The sequence below is a fragment of the Antechinus flavipes genome, chromosome 5 (genome assembly GCF_016432865.1).
Source record: "Antechinus flavipes isolate AdamAnt ecotype Samford, QLD, Australia chromosome 5, AdamAnt_v2, whole genome shotgun sequence".
Lineage (NCBI taxonomy): Eukaryota > Metazoa > Chordata > Mammalia > Dasyuromorphia > Dasyuridae > Antechinus > Antechinus flavipes.
In genome coordinates, this window is record NC_067402.1 from 296,095,552 (window position 1) to 296,111,025 (window position 15,474).

General features: G+C 40.9%; 1 protein-coding gene across 3 annotated transcripts in view; it reads left to right on the forward strand.

Moving 5' to 3' along the window:
- The window catches only part of PHF21B (PHD finger protein 21B), a 142,374-nt gene that overhangs the window by 101,268 nt on the left and 25,632 nt on the right, over positions 1–15,474 (forward strand). The window lies entirely within an intron of this gene.

Genomic DNA, 15,474 nt, shown 5'->3' on the forward strand with positions numbered 1-15,474 from the left:
TGCCGCGCTGTGGAGAAATCAGAGAACGGCAACTGCCTCTCAGTGGGGAGGTCAGACAACCCAAGGACAGCTCAGGGGAGAGTTCAGAGGGTCCGCAACTGCCGCGCTGTGGAGAAATCAGAGAACGGCAACTGCCTCTCAGTGGGGAGGTCAGACAACCCAAGGACAGCTCAGGGGAGAGTTCAGAGGGTCCGCAACTGCCGCGCTGTGGAGAAGTCAGAGAACGGCAACTGCCTCTCAGTGGGGAGGTCAGACAACCCAAGGACAGCTCAGGGGAGAGTTCAGAGGGTCCGCAACTGCCGCGCTGTGGAGAAGTCAGAGAACCGCAACTGCCTCTCACTGGGGGAGGTCAGATAACCCAACGGTGGCTCGGGAGAAGTCAGAGGGTCCGCAACTGCCGCGCTGTGGAGAAGTCAGAGAACGGCAACTACCTCTCAGTGGAGGAGGTCAGACAACCCAACGGCGGCTCAGGGGAGAGGTCCGAGAGACCGCAACTGCCCCTCTGTGGAGAGGTCAGAGAACACCAACTGCCTCTCGGTGGAATGAATGGTCAGAGAGTGGCAACTGCCTCTCAGCCTCCTTGTATCCTCCTCATCCTCTCAAATGAAGAGATCCATTCTACAGGTCTGAGTTAGACCTCCAGCAGCCACTAGCAGGGGGCTCCCTTATCACAACAGCACTATGTAAATGTTAGCTATTATTTATCTATGGAAAGTACTTAAAATAGTGACAGGCACATATTTGGCAGTATGTAAATACTAGCTATTGGGAAAGAGAGAGTGTGTTTCACTGGCACACAGTAGCTGGTATAAAATGCTAGGTATGAGGAGTCATTTCTGGATAATACTTGCAAGAGTAACAGGGGTATATGCTAGCTATTATTATTAATATCTGGAAAGAATTCGTAAAATGGATGGCACGTAGTATGTGGTATAATTGGAAACCTTACTATTAATGTCCATTGAGTAGGACAATTACTGGGACATAGTAGGTGCCATCAGTCCCAGTTATACTCTATTATAAATGTAAAGTGCTTTGCACATTGACTGGTTCACAGCAGGTGGCATAAATGCTATTTTTTATGAATTTCTGTGAATTCCCTTCTATATTGACTGGTACATAGTAGGCACCTTAAATGTCACCTCTTATTTCCCTATGGAAAGTGCTTAGAATTGTGACAGGCACATACTTGGCTGTGTGTACTTACTAGCAATTACTAATAGAGTGTTTCACACAGTGAGTGGCACATAGTAGTTCTAGCAAATGGTAGCTGTGAATTTTAAATTGTGTATAATGCTTGGATCATTGACTGGAACATAATAGGGGTTATAAATGATTACTCTTATTATTCATATCTGGACAGGTTTTTTCAGAACGATTGGCACATATTAGGTGTGATCATTGCAAACTGTCACATCCATAAATGTACATTGAGTAGAACAATTACCGTCACATAGTAGGTACCAAAAATCCCAGATATGATCGATATGGCTGACAGCAGGTGCTGTAAATGGTAACACTTTTTTATGAATTTCCCTAAATTTAATATTACAGTGACTGGTACATAGTAGGTTCCATAAATGCTAATTATTAGTAATCAATAATACAGCCCTTAGACCTGTGACATTCATACAAGAGGCAGTATGTAAATGTCAGATAATATTTATCTGTCATGTTCTTTGTTTTAGTTTTTTGGGGGTCTTTCAGGCAGACTTTGTTCAGTTCAGTAATCACCAGAAGAGTAGCCAGGGGTTATAGTCTAAATTCTTTATTATCTCTTTCCTGGGGCTGGACAGCTTTCTGGAGAGCCTTTCAGTCTGGCCTTGGTCTTAGTGGAGAAACTTGAGGAGAGCCTGCCAACAAGGTGATGTGAGATGGGATAAGTCCAAGGGCTTGTATTCAAGCCTTCTGTGGGCTTCGCTTCTCTGGCTAGAACCACAAGACAGGTATCTCCAAAGTGATCTGGAAGCCCCAGAATGGGGGGCACCAAGTGACCTGCAACCACAAAGAGTGGGGAAGTGTTGGAGATCACAAGGCCACGCAGGCTATCAGACCACACCAAACAGAACACCAAGGCTCGGGAACCCTAGGGGCTGGCATTTGACCTTGGGCTGGGCTCGATCAAGTACTGTTATTATGATCAATGTTGAACATTGGTAAAGAACATGTTGTGCATTCTTATTGTTAGCAATGTGTTTCAAATAAGTTTGGCGAGGTATAGTTGAGTCCCATCCCAGATAGCTTTAAATGCAATATAGATGGATTGACATTTACCTTTGAAGAAGGAGATGAGGATCATCAATGGTTTGGAGAATTTTTTGGGGGGGTTAGGGAAATGATCTATACCTATCAATGCTTGTTAGGGGCTGGAGAACTAGTAGTCTGTGCCTTGGTTGCCAAGATGCCCCTTAAGTGCCTGAGACTCAATTGTGGGGTTCTTCCTGGCCTCAGGATAGTAGTAGGGGTATAATCATCCCCTGCCTTTGTCTGTGCCAGGTCAGACATGTTCAGCACTACATAGAGAACCTGAAGGAGCCATATTTTGGAGCTCAAAATAAACCCTGATTCTATGCATGTCTGTGTTCTGCTGGCTTGGGCTTCCTTTATGAGGAATCTGTAACAATTTCATGAAGAGTTGACCTGGTTTGATAAGCCCCTAAGGACTTACGTATCAAGTTGGGTATAAAACTGGGAGACCTCTGCCCACCGAAGGTCCCAGGCAGGAATTAATCCAATGACAAGCTTTCCTATCAATGGAATCTTCAAAGAAGCAAACCTGGCTCTCCAATCAAGGAGACTAACTATCCACAGAGGAAAACCCAAGTGGATGATCAGTTTTGCGTGCTGCCCAGACAGGGCCAAACCATTGAATGGGTGGTTTTTATGAGACACCCATTAATTATCTTCTTGCTGGAGCGTTAGGAGAGTCACTGCAATTGGGATGGTAACAGGGAGTGACCTCAGATTAGAGAATGTCTGAGCTTAGAAGGACCTTAGAATAGGAGCTATCAGAGATGGGGGGGGCTTAGGACAAGGGTGTCATAGCTGGGAGGGGCCTTAGAATAGGGGCTATCAGAGATGAGAGGAACCTTAGAACAGGGTCTATGAGAGCTGGGAAGGGGCTTAGAACAGGGGATGTCAGAGCTGGGAGGGGGCTTATAACAGGGAGTATCATAGCTGGGAGGGGGCTTATAACAGGGAGTATCATAGCTGGGAAGAGCTTAGAACAGGGGCTGTCAGAACTGGGAGGGACCTAAGGAGAGAAAATGTCAGAAATGGGAGGGAACTTAGAACCGGGCCATGAGAGTTGAGAGGGACTTTAGAGACATCCTAGTGTTCCTCGTATGTTGCTCTTTCCACCCAGGACTGCAGAGTGCCGAAGACAGTGATCACCTCTTTCCCGTAAAAGATTGCTCAGATTTGGGGCTAATCTGGACCTTAGGACCTCTGGTATCAGAGCAGCAGTGTCCATCAAGTGTCCCCTTTCAGCCCATGGAAGCCAGAATATAGGGGTCTGTGACTCAGCCAGGGTCACAAACCAGCAGTAGACAGCACATCGGACAGAACTGGAACATAGGATTCCACTCAGCTTTCCTTTGTGTTACACCAGCCTCTCTTCACTGACAGGAGAGTGATAGGGAAGCAGATTAATAGGACTTGAGACACTGAAGGGGTTTGTGGATTCCTTGTGAGCAGGAGGAGTCAGCAACCGTAGGGAAGGTCCAGGCTGGATTTAGGATAATAGAGATAGGGGGTAAACATCATTTTCTAGGTTTAATGAAGTAGAAGCACTCAGAGGTGAGGGTAGGAGGAAGGGAAGGAGGGTTGCTAATTATCTCAAGCCTTTGGGATTACATTCTTTAGAATTTGCCTTCTCCAGGGAGTAAGAGAATTCCTGTCTCAGACTGCAGGTCCCCAGTGAGAGGATGTTACCAGCTGGGACTGGTCATTCATTCATTCACTCTTGAAGCATTTATTAAGCTTCTCCTGTGTGCTAGGTGCTGAACAAAGAAACCAGAGCAGTACCCACACAGTGGCAGAAAGTTGGAAATTGGGGAGCCCTGAACATATATAGTATTCCAGAACTGGAAGAAACTCAGGGAATCAGTCCTTTTTGGAGCATGAATTGTGCTGTTCCCCACAGGTGGCCTTCTAGACAACAGCATTATGGGACAGATTTGTCAGGCCAACTTTGAGTTGAATATGATCTCCTTGAATTTTCTTTGGGAAAAGAAGTTGTGATGATAGTGGGAAGTGCAGTCATAGACCAGAGGACCTGGATTCCAGTCTTAACTCTGGGACTTAGCATTGAGATGCAGAGTAGCTAAGAGATCATTGCAGTAATCCAGGCAGGCCATGAGTGTGTACATTCAAGAATTTAGTTTCACATACACACACACACACGTACATATCCATGAGATATATTATTCATATCTATGTACCTATGTATATGTGTGTGTAAGTACCTTGTAAGTCTTAGAGCACTTTAGAATCACTGGCTTATGGTATCAGTCCTTGGGTCAAATCAGCCCTCTCCATCCTAAGTCCCTTCCCTCCTTTTCCCATACTGCATCACTCCAGATTTTGTTTCTGCCAGGGAGATCATTTAAGTTTGCCATTATTTCTTCTATTTTTAAAATTTTTTTATTTACTAAAATCTTAATTTATGGAATAAAAGAATTTCCTTAACCCTTTTATTCTAAATAGTCTGCTGTGGTATTGCTTCTTAAAGTCTCCCACATCCATCTCCTGCTTTCCACTCTCACTGCTTCTGTACCCTCCTCATCCTTTCTGGCTCTGCTGCTGTTGTGTTCCATGTTTGGCCATTTTAAGTTTTATGCTCTAAATCACAGATTTATAGCTGAAAGAGTTCACTTTAAAATCATCTAGTTCAACCCCATAAGAATGAGATGCAAAGTTATACCGTTGGAAGCATCAGGCAGTGCACGGATGTTATAACGAGGGAAAGCTGGGCTCTGACCAGGGAAGTGTCATTCAACCTTGTAAATATGGGAGCAGGCATTCAAAACCAAGTTTAAAAAAAATTCCTTTCTGGACAGTCACACCATGTGCTTCTCATATCTCTTCTTTCCTCTACTACTGACCTGAGATAAATTTCTGAATTTCTCAGAAGTTCTAAATGTGTCACCCAGTCTGCAGCAGAACTGTGTACTCTGTGTTAGCCTGTGATCCAAAGTGCTCTAGAATAATCTAAAGATTTCAGCAGGCTAGAAAGCAGAGGGAGTGTCTTTCAGGAATAGCAGATGACCTAGGTGAATGCACAAAGGTGGGAGAGTGCAGGGCAAGACCCAACAGATGAGAGTCTAGGATGCTGAATGTGTGAAGGGGAATGGAAAATCAAGCTGGCTTCCCTAGCTTCCCCAAAGTCAGCTGTTTGTGGAAAACATTGGCTCCTTTGGAGTCATGAGACTTCAGAGGGATGCCAGTCCCTGCAGTGGTGTGTGTGTGCCAAGTCTCTTCCTCCCCAGTCCACTTTCCTGGCAAAGCCCAAACCGGAATGGAGATGTTGCAGCACAGGTCAGGGCATCCATCCTTGGCCTTTTAGGGGTACATTGCCTCTTCAGCAACATCATATAATATCTCTGCATGTTAATCAACTTTGCAATGGTGAGGGCAGGGGTTTCTGGTAAGAGGCTTCTCATCAACTTCCAAATCATCACTAGTGTGTTTTCCTGTCTCCTGATAGAAATGGCTCCCTGGTGAGCATGGAGCACATCAAGAACACTGCCTTTGGAATGGGCTGGGCTTTCTAGACTTCCTGCAGCTTGCCCCAGAGTGGACAATTACTACTGGCATGTTGAGATTGCAGGTGCAGCTTCCTGGTTAAAGCTACAGGTTATTGCCAGCACACCTTGTCTACGTGTCCTGGGTGCCGTCAGGTTCTATGAACCTTCGCCATGACTAGCAATTTAAGTTAATGACAGGTTTTAAAGCACTCACTGTATGCATAGTCTTCAGCCTCCTGGGGAGCCAAATATAATTAGTCCACTATTCCTGACCATCCCCAATCTATCTCCAGCATGCCTTTTCAGCTTTCTCTCTCTTGCACCTCTGTACCAAACTTTACCCTTTGGTGCTTCAGTTTCCAATCTATAAAATGGAGGTTCCTGTGGTCCCTGTCTCCTAGGGTTATTGTGGAACTCAAAGGAGATTGTGAATGTAAGGCACTTTGTAAACTCTACTCCAAAATATTTTTATTATTTCAGGCACATGTGGTCTAGTTGGGAATATGAGTCTTGAAATAATAGTCTACAGAGCTAGTTCTTTAGGGAGATCTATGGTCACTGCATAAAATTCTAAAAAATTGATTTGGGATAAATAGAATCTAACTTAATAACAGAGTTAACCAACCATATTGGGTTGTCTTGTTTTGAGAGTAAACCCCCTATCCTGGAGAGAGCTGAAGCAGAAGGTGTGCAATGTTTGTCTTGGGTGCTGTGGAGGAAATTTCTGCTTCAGAAGGGATGTTGGACTAGATGATAGTGAAATACCCCTCACCCAACTTCAGGGATGTTTTGTTTATGGGACATGTAGCAATGGGAGTTGATTTTTATAGGACTACCCTGAGTTTTGCAAAGGACTCTTTATAGGTCTCTGATCTTGCCACCAGACCTAGAAGGTCTGTATCCTTATCTTTTCACAAATGAAGAAATGGGTACCCATAATGAGGAAGGTCACAAGGCAGTGATTAGCAGAGCCTAGCTTCTGGCCTCAGAAGAAATCCAGGGTTTTGTTTTTTTTTTTTTTTTATGTAGAACACGCTGCAGGTCCAGGCACATTTAACTCTAGTATGATGCTGAAATCACACCTTAAAAGCAAGGCCCATGGGATTGTCCAGTTTAGAGCCATGGGCTACTTCCTGAGCTGCAAACTTATGTCTCAATGATGAAGAGCTTCCTCATGTGGGAAGATTAGTAAAGCTAACGAAGGAAGAAGACAAAGTAAGCCCAAATCACACAGATTGCAGGATCATCCCCAATTCTCCCCTCTTCTGCTTCAGAATGCCCCACCTTACCATTGCCATGGCAATTTGAGCCCTCATCATTCTCCTGTGAAGAATCCAATCCATCCTGTGGCTGTTGGCTGTTGTCAACATTGAATACAGACCTGACCGGGAACATTTATGACAATTGTTTCTGATGCTATCTTTCTGTAAGAAGACTCCACTAGACTCTAGAGTTAAATGTGTGAAAAATGTAGCATAGTTGAGGGTTTTCAAAGGGATGATGAAATGTAGGATTCCACTTTACTCGTGAGCTTTAGGTGGCAGTGGCCATTATGTCCTTAATCTGGTCTTAGTGGAAGGATTCCATGTGTCTCTCAAGCAGAGAGAACCTCAGACCTCGACCCAAGAGACCTGAGACTGAGGGCCTGGTTTTGCTATTCAGGAGCTATGTGACATTGGTCAAGTCATTTCACTCCTCTATTTCCTTATGTATAGAATGGTGCTGTTACTGTGCTCCCCAAGAGGATGTTTATGATGACAATTAGAGCTACTTTTATTACATATTGAGGTTTGAGGTTCAAATCTATTCAGGAGATTTTTGGAGAGGCAATGGTGTGGAGCAAATAGTTCTGGATCTGGACTTGAATTCTACATCTGACATTGTGTTATTGTGAGCAAGTCATAGAAGATCATGAAACTCTAGGTCAAAAGAGACCTCCCTGATGATCAAGGCAAGCTCCAGCACTTTACAAAGAAGAAAACTGAGGCATGGAGAAATGAAGTGACTTGCCCAACATCCTTCACTCTTATGAAAGGTGCTCACTTTGAGATTGCTCCTCCAACATGAAGCACCACATCTAGCATGTCGTTAGTCTTCAATGAAGGTTTGTTGGATTGGATGCCATCCATAGTATTTACTTCCATTTCACCCTGCTGTTTGGAAAGTACTTGGCAAATCATAAAGCTATTGAGAAATGTCTGCCATTATTGTTAGTAATAATATTTGTTCCCACCACCAAAAGTATAGCCTCCAGGTGAGAGAAGAATACTGATATTGGTTAAGATGACAGGAAAATATGATTAGTGTTGGAGATGTGGGAAAACTGGGACACTAGTGCATTGTTGGAAGGGTTTGTAAGATGATCCAACCATTCTGGAGAGCAATTTGAAATCATGGCCAAAGGGCTGTAAAACTGTACATACCCTTTGATCCAGCAGTCTCACTACTGGGTTCATATCCCAAGAAATCATAAGAGAGAGCAAAGGACCCACGAATGCAAGAATATTTGTAAAAACCCTTTTTTCTAGAAGCAAGGAATTGGGAATGCTCATTAGTTGGAGAATGCCAAATAAGTTATGGTATATGAATGGAATGGAATATTATTATTCTATAAGAAATGATGAGCAGGCTGATTTCAGAAAAGTCTGGAGAGACTTAAATGACATGATGCTGAGTGAAGTGAGCAGAATCAGGAGAACTTTGTACATAGAAATAAGATATGATGATGAACTATGATGAACTTGGCTTCTTCTCAACAATGAAGTAATTCAAGGCAATTGCAATAGACTTGGGATGGAAAATACCATCTGCATCAGAGAGAGAGAACTATGAACACTGAATGTGGATCACAGCATAGTATTTTCACCTTTTTTCATTTGTTTTTCTTTTTAATGGTTTCTTTCCTTTTGATCTGATGGTTTTTGTACAACATGACAAATATGGAAATATGTTTAAAAGGATTGCACATATCTATATCAGATTGCTTGCTGTCTTGGGCAGGGGGAAAGTAAGGGAAGAAGGATGAATAATTCAACTCTTAAGTCTTACAAAAATGAATGTTGAAAACTATCTTTACATGTATATAGAAAAAATACTATTCAAATTTTAAAAAGAAAATATCAACTGAGGCACAAAAGACTGTTGATCTGAGTGGGAAAGATGCATCCATGTTAATGAAAGCAAGGATCTTTGGAAATATATGTAAACTTGTTCCATATTGAAATTTAGAGGATATACTTTGAAGGGTCCATGATTTTATTAGTGTCAGTCAGCATGCATTTATTAAACAGTTCAAGTAGCACTTCCTTCCAAGATCACCACTCAACAATCTGCCTCCATCTACTCACTCTGTGTGATTCATATTCATATTCTGGCATAAATCCTTCATGATGGGGCTTCCAATTTATCTCCCTAAAATTTTTCATATATTCTTTCAATAATACTCTGTACTTTGGCAAAAGTGAGAAATAGGGTATGTTGTTCCCTGCTCTTGTGAGTTGGGCCGGCCCAAACTCTTTTCTGATCACACATGTTCTTGAGCAAGTCCAAGTACCTCAACCATTGAGGTACCTAGTGACATGTTAGGGCCACCTTTTGTATTGCCCTTTTTGCCACTTGCAATTTTTGTTCTTTGTAGATTATGAGATTCTAAAAGCCCATGATTCTTTATTACTAGTAGTAATAGTAATAATAGATTATAAAGCTCAGTGTAAATGTGACTTATTATTATTGATTATTTCTTCCTCCCCCCTCCCATGTTGGAGAAAATGCCCAAGGCTGTAAGAACCAGCAATTGCTGACTCTGACCCTAGCTTCCTCCCTTCCCCCCACTCTCCTCATCCATCCAGTCTCGCTTTGTCAAGAGAATTCCAGGGGTTTCCAGGCCACCCAAGGTAGCCTGCAAACTAGAGAGAGGTTAAAAGTTATCTTTGACTTTTAAGGGCCCCTTTTGAAAATTATTATTAAAATACTTAGAATTGTAGATGTAGTCATAAGAAACTCATTTATCTTGACAAAAGTGCTACTATAAAGTATCCAGCTCTCATAAAATAACCTTTGCAATGATTGTTTCTGCCGGTATCAATAAATTCTGACAAAGTGAGGAAAGGTCAGACATCGCCAGGAAGCATGTCTTTGCTGCTTGTTAATTAAAGGTTTGTAAGAATGTGGCTAAGCTAGTTTCTTTGGGGGTGGGGGATATGTCTGGGAGAAGTAGGAAGGCTGAAGGGAAGATGTAAAGACAAATGGAACATGGCCCAGACTGAATGTCATTCAGTCCATTCAGTGAAAATTTACTAAGTACCTACTTAATAAATTAGTGCAGGGCCACAAGCTTGGTGCTGTGGACACAAAGACAAACGTCCTTGCCAATGTGTGTGTATATATGTGCACAGATAGATATAATACTAGCAATTGTCAGGCACCAGGGCCTTCTTTGCAGCTTTCATATTTCACCATTTTCTCTACCTGATTGTAAAATCTAAATAAAACCTTTTCACTCTTCCTTTCCCCTGGAAAAAAAAATACTGATTTTTTTGGAGTCAAAAGACCTAGGTTCAAATCTCAGCTCTAACAATTACTATCTGTGTGATTAATCTTTTTAGGTCTCAGTTTTCTCATTTGTAAAATTTAAGCATTCAGCTAAATATTCTCTGAAGCCCCTTCCAGCTCTAAATCTGTTACTGTGGTCCCCCTGCATCTTCTCTAAGTCTAAGATGAAATGGTCCTCCCATACTCGCTCTAAATCTGTTGGAGTGAACCCTATGTACCTTTTCTGTACTCAATCTGTGACCTGAGTTTAGAGAGATTCTTAAGTCTCTCATTTCCAATTGCTTTTTAGACATCTCAACCTGGATGTTCAGTAGACATCTTACATTTCAAATGAGATAATTATAAAGAGTTTAGCACAGTACTTGGCACATAAGTGCTACATAAAAGTTATTTCCAGTCAGTCAAGTGCTGGCATCCTTGGCAGCTGCTTAAAATTAATAAAGACGAAAGACAAAAAACAAAGAACTCATGGAATAAGTGGGAACTCTTCCAAATTCCATATTCCTGGGGGCATCTTGGCCAGTGTTTTAGAAGTGTCCAGCTATCAAAGAAATGGGGAGGAGTCCCTGTGAAACGAACGCCGCCTCCTTCGGTTTTAAGTGTGGACCCCGATCTTTGAGCAACTTGATTTTAATTAACTAATTAAAACTAACAGACAGATGGTTCTTTTTCAAATTTAAACAGAGAAAAAAGTCTGAAAATTGTTGAGGCATTAAGCATCTCCACATGCTGAATCTCCCATAAAGAGGGAGAATGAGAAAGCAGTAAAGCTCAGTTCATTAAGTGCTAGTCGGGTACTAGGTATTGCCTATACAAAGGGGAAAAAAAACCTGAAACAGGCTCTGCCCTCAGGAAGCTTCTACTCCACTAACTCACTGACTGACTGTTTTCCCTTTCGTCCAGCCTGTTGCTAAACAAGAACTTTGGCCATACTCTGGTTTTTAGTACTCTGCTTTGCTAAGTATGTGGAGGATTGTGGTGATCCACATGTTTATACACATCCCAACTATTGAAGAGACTGAGGGTGTTGAATCTTTTGAGCTGAAGAATTCTTTTTTAATTTTGATTTTAATTTTTTGAGCTAAAGAATTCTGAGCTGAAATGTGCTATATCTCTGAGAATGTCTCTGAGGAAAAAATTGTACTCATGATAAGCATTTCATCAATATATCTAAAGCAGGATTCATTCTCTTTCCCCCTAAACCCTCCCTTTATTGATCAGGGTACCTCTATCCTCAAAGGTCCTCAGCATTCCCACATTGGAATCAACCTGGACTCCTCAGCATCTCTCACCACACCTTTTCCCCTTTCTCTCATAGCCAATATCTCTTCAATGTCTGTAGACTTTACTTCTGTTCCATCAAATATATCCCCTTATTTTTCTGATGCTGACCCTCTTCACACCATTGTGATAGCTTCTGGGAGGAAGGTGCCTGCCTCTAATCTCTCCTCACTTCAGTCATCCTCCTACACCCTTTAAAGATTTCCCTAAAAAACAGATCTATGTCATCCCCCCACTCAATAAAATCTATTGGCTCCCTCTCACTGTTAAGGACTACTACTAAATGATCTGTTTGGCATTCAAAGCCACTCAATCTGCCCCCTCTTATCCTTTCAGACTTTTTACACCCAATTCCCCGACTCATACTCTTGAATCCAGGGACACCAGCCTCCTGGTTTCGAGACACTCCATCTCTCAGCTTTGATCATTCTCTCTGCCCGAAATGCTCCATCCTCATCTTAACCTACTGGCTTCCCTGGCTTCCTTTAAATTCTAACTAAAATCTCATCTTCCACAGGAAGCCGTCCTCACCCCTCTTCCTTCTGTTATGTACCTTCCTTCTGTTATGTATTTCCTATTTATATTTTAGAGAGTTTAATTGTACATATTTTGTTTAGTTGTGTTCCCCACTCCCCTCCCCCTGCCATTAGCCTATGAGCTCTTTGAAGATAGGGAGTCTCGTTCTTTTTTGTATCTCTAGTGCTTAGAAGTGGAATTTGGCATATAGTAAATGCTTAATAAATGATTATTGACTGACATAAGTTTATAACATTTTTCCATCATTTTCTTTTTTATTGAAGTTTTTTTTTATTTTTAAAACATATGCAAGGATAATTTTTCAACAGTGACCCTTGAAAAACCTTGTGTTCCAAATTCTTCCCCTTCTCCCCAATCCCTCCTCAACATGGCAAATAATTCAATATATGTTAAACATGGTAAAATATATGTAAGTTGAATATGGGCATATCTGTTTATACAACTATCTTGCTGCACAAGAAAAATCAGATCAAAAAGGGAAAAAATGAGAAAAAAATAAAATTCAAGCAAACAACAAAAAGAGTGAAAAATGCTGTGTTGTAATCCACACTCAGTTCCTACAGTCCTCTCTCTTCTATAAAGCTTTCCTTTGTAACTCACTCTCTGGTAATTTTCTAGTGCAAAGTAGCCTTCTCTGGCCACCACATTCAATGTGTGGGATCTTTTCCATTTGAATATAAGCCCCTTGAAAGAAGTGTCCAGAGTTTGTGCCTGGAACATGCTAAATGCTTCATTGATGCTTTCTTATTTAATCATTCGTACATAATAAGTAATTATACTCAAGCATTATAAACCAATACACTGGACATATATGAAAACAAATGTTCCATTCCATAGCTCTTGGGTATCAACTCTGCCAACAGATGTCTTAGCAGAGCATACTCGAGCCCTTATTAGCTGCCACCAGAGTTCTGGAGAATTCTAGATTGTTTTCCTTTCCATCATGTTGGATATTGTCCGGGCTGATGACCTCAACACCTTTTTTGATTGTATCCCTAGTGTGAAAAAATTGTGTGTCTACCCCAATATATACATGTCAGCCTATTTATAAACTCTATAATGTGTGAATCAACATATATACATTGTAATTGTAAAAGTAATAATGCAAAGTAAGAATTTTAAAATGTGACATGAAATAAGGTTTTATCTGAGAGTCAATAAAAAATCACTGAGTGGGAGAGTGATATTTAGGAAATTCACTCTGACTGCTGATGAGCACAATAGATGGGATAGGGGAGAACAGGGGCAGGGAGATCTTCTAGGACGCTCTGGGCATAGTCCAGGTGTGAGGTGATAAGATTCATCAAGGCAGCTGAGTCAGAGGAAGATATTGTGGAAGTAGAAATGTCAAGATTTGGTAATGGATTGGATATATTGGGTGAGAGGCAAGTGAGAAACCAAATAGATAATGTCAAGGTAGAGAAGCCAAGTGCCTGTTGTATCAGGTCCACTCAACAGATGTCAGGAATATCAGAACAGAGGTGAATTTGGGGAAAGGTTTGGGACATTCTGTATTTCTGTATTTTATATGCTTTGCTGCTCTTGTAATATTTTTGTTAAATAAATGATTTGATTAAAAAAAAGACCATTAGATTTGTCCACTGAAAGAACATTGATGACTTTGAGGGAAGCAATTTCAGCTGAGTGAGAAGTGAAGAGTGTACAGGACCTTGAGGATCTGGGAGACTGGAAAGATATTGTGTTCCAAAGAAATAAGGATGTTCAAAAGAGGTGTCTGGTAAAACAGGACAGAATTCCAACCTATCCATACCCATTCATTCTGCACCATTTATTCTTTCTTGCTGAAATAATGGTGTATTTTGTTTGATCACCTCCATTGCTGTGGTGATCCAAGGGACAAGGGCTCTGGCCCTGGAAAGGATGGAATGTGGCAATTTGCCTGCACAGCTGATGTAGGTGAACAGGTTTAATTAGTATGTAATGACACTGAAGTGTCAATGTCAAGTATAGCCAAGAAAGGCCAGCTGTTAGAAGGGGAGAGAGTGAGGAATTGAATGTGAAAGGGATAGTACAATTGTGTGGGAGATAAGGCAAGGATTGGCTTAGGGAATGGATAGGATGTGCATCTTACCCTCCTGGCACTCTATGGAATTCCATGGCCTCTACAGCCACTACTTGGGAGACAAAATGGTTTTAAATTGATGTTCTTTCCCTATGTGTTATGCTTTGTATTTGTTTACATACACATTCCCACCTCTTAATTCCTTATATTCATTATCATTACTCAATAGTATTCCATTTCAGTCATAGATCACAGTTTGTCCAGCTATCACTCAAATAATAGGTACCTATTTTGGTTTTTGTTCACTATAAAAGTGCTGCCATAGATAGTTCTACATACATAGGACTTTCTTTTGTCTTTTGCCTCTAATATGTATGTTCCTAATACTGATATCTTTGAATCAAAAGGAATTTTTGCTGATTTTTAGGAATAATTTCCAATTATTTTATAGAATGATTGGATCAGTTTGCCAGTTCACAGTTCTACTTAGCAAATCTCAACATTTCCCATTTTTATCCTTCATCTTTGTAAATATGATAGCTGTGAACTGAAACCACAGGATTGAAATTTTATGCCTCATATTTATAATTAGTGATTTAGAGTATTCTGTATCATTGTCGGCATTTGCCTCTCTCCTTTTGATACTGTCTGTTCACTTCCTTTGACCATTTCTCTATTGAGAAATAGATCTTGTTCTTTTACATTTGTATCAATTTCTTGTATATTTTGAATATCATATTGTTCTGAGATATATTTGCTGCTAAGATTATTTCCCCACTCCCAACTGTCCCAATGAATGGCTTCTAAAGCTGTTGAGTTTTCATCATGTGTTTCAGTTTTATGTAATTGAAGTGGTCCATTCTATGATTACTAGTTTATTTTAGTTAAGAATTCTCAGTAGGATGATTTCAGAGAGGCCTGGAGAGTTTTACATGAACTGATGCTAAATGAAATAAGCAGAAACAGGATATCATGGTACACAGCAACAGCAATATTACACAATGATCAATTTTGTTGGATGTGACTCTTTCCAACAATGAGGTGATTGAGGCCAATCCCAATGATCTTGTGATGAAAAGAGCCATCTACACCCAGAGAGAGGAATGTGGAAACTGAGTGTAGATTGCAACATAACATTCTCACTCTTTTTGTTGTTTGTTATGTTTTGTTTTCTTACTCAATTTCTTTTCTTTTTGATCAGATTTTTCTTATGCAGCAAGATAATTGTATAAATATGTTTATATATATTGGATTTAACATATATTTTAACATGTGTAACATATATTGGATTGCTTGCCATCTAGGGGAGGAGGGGGTGAGAGGAAGGAGGGGAAA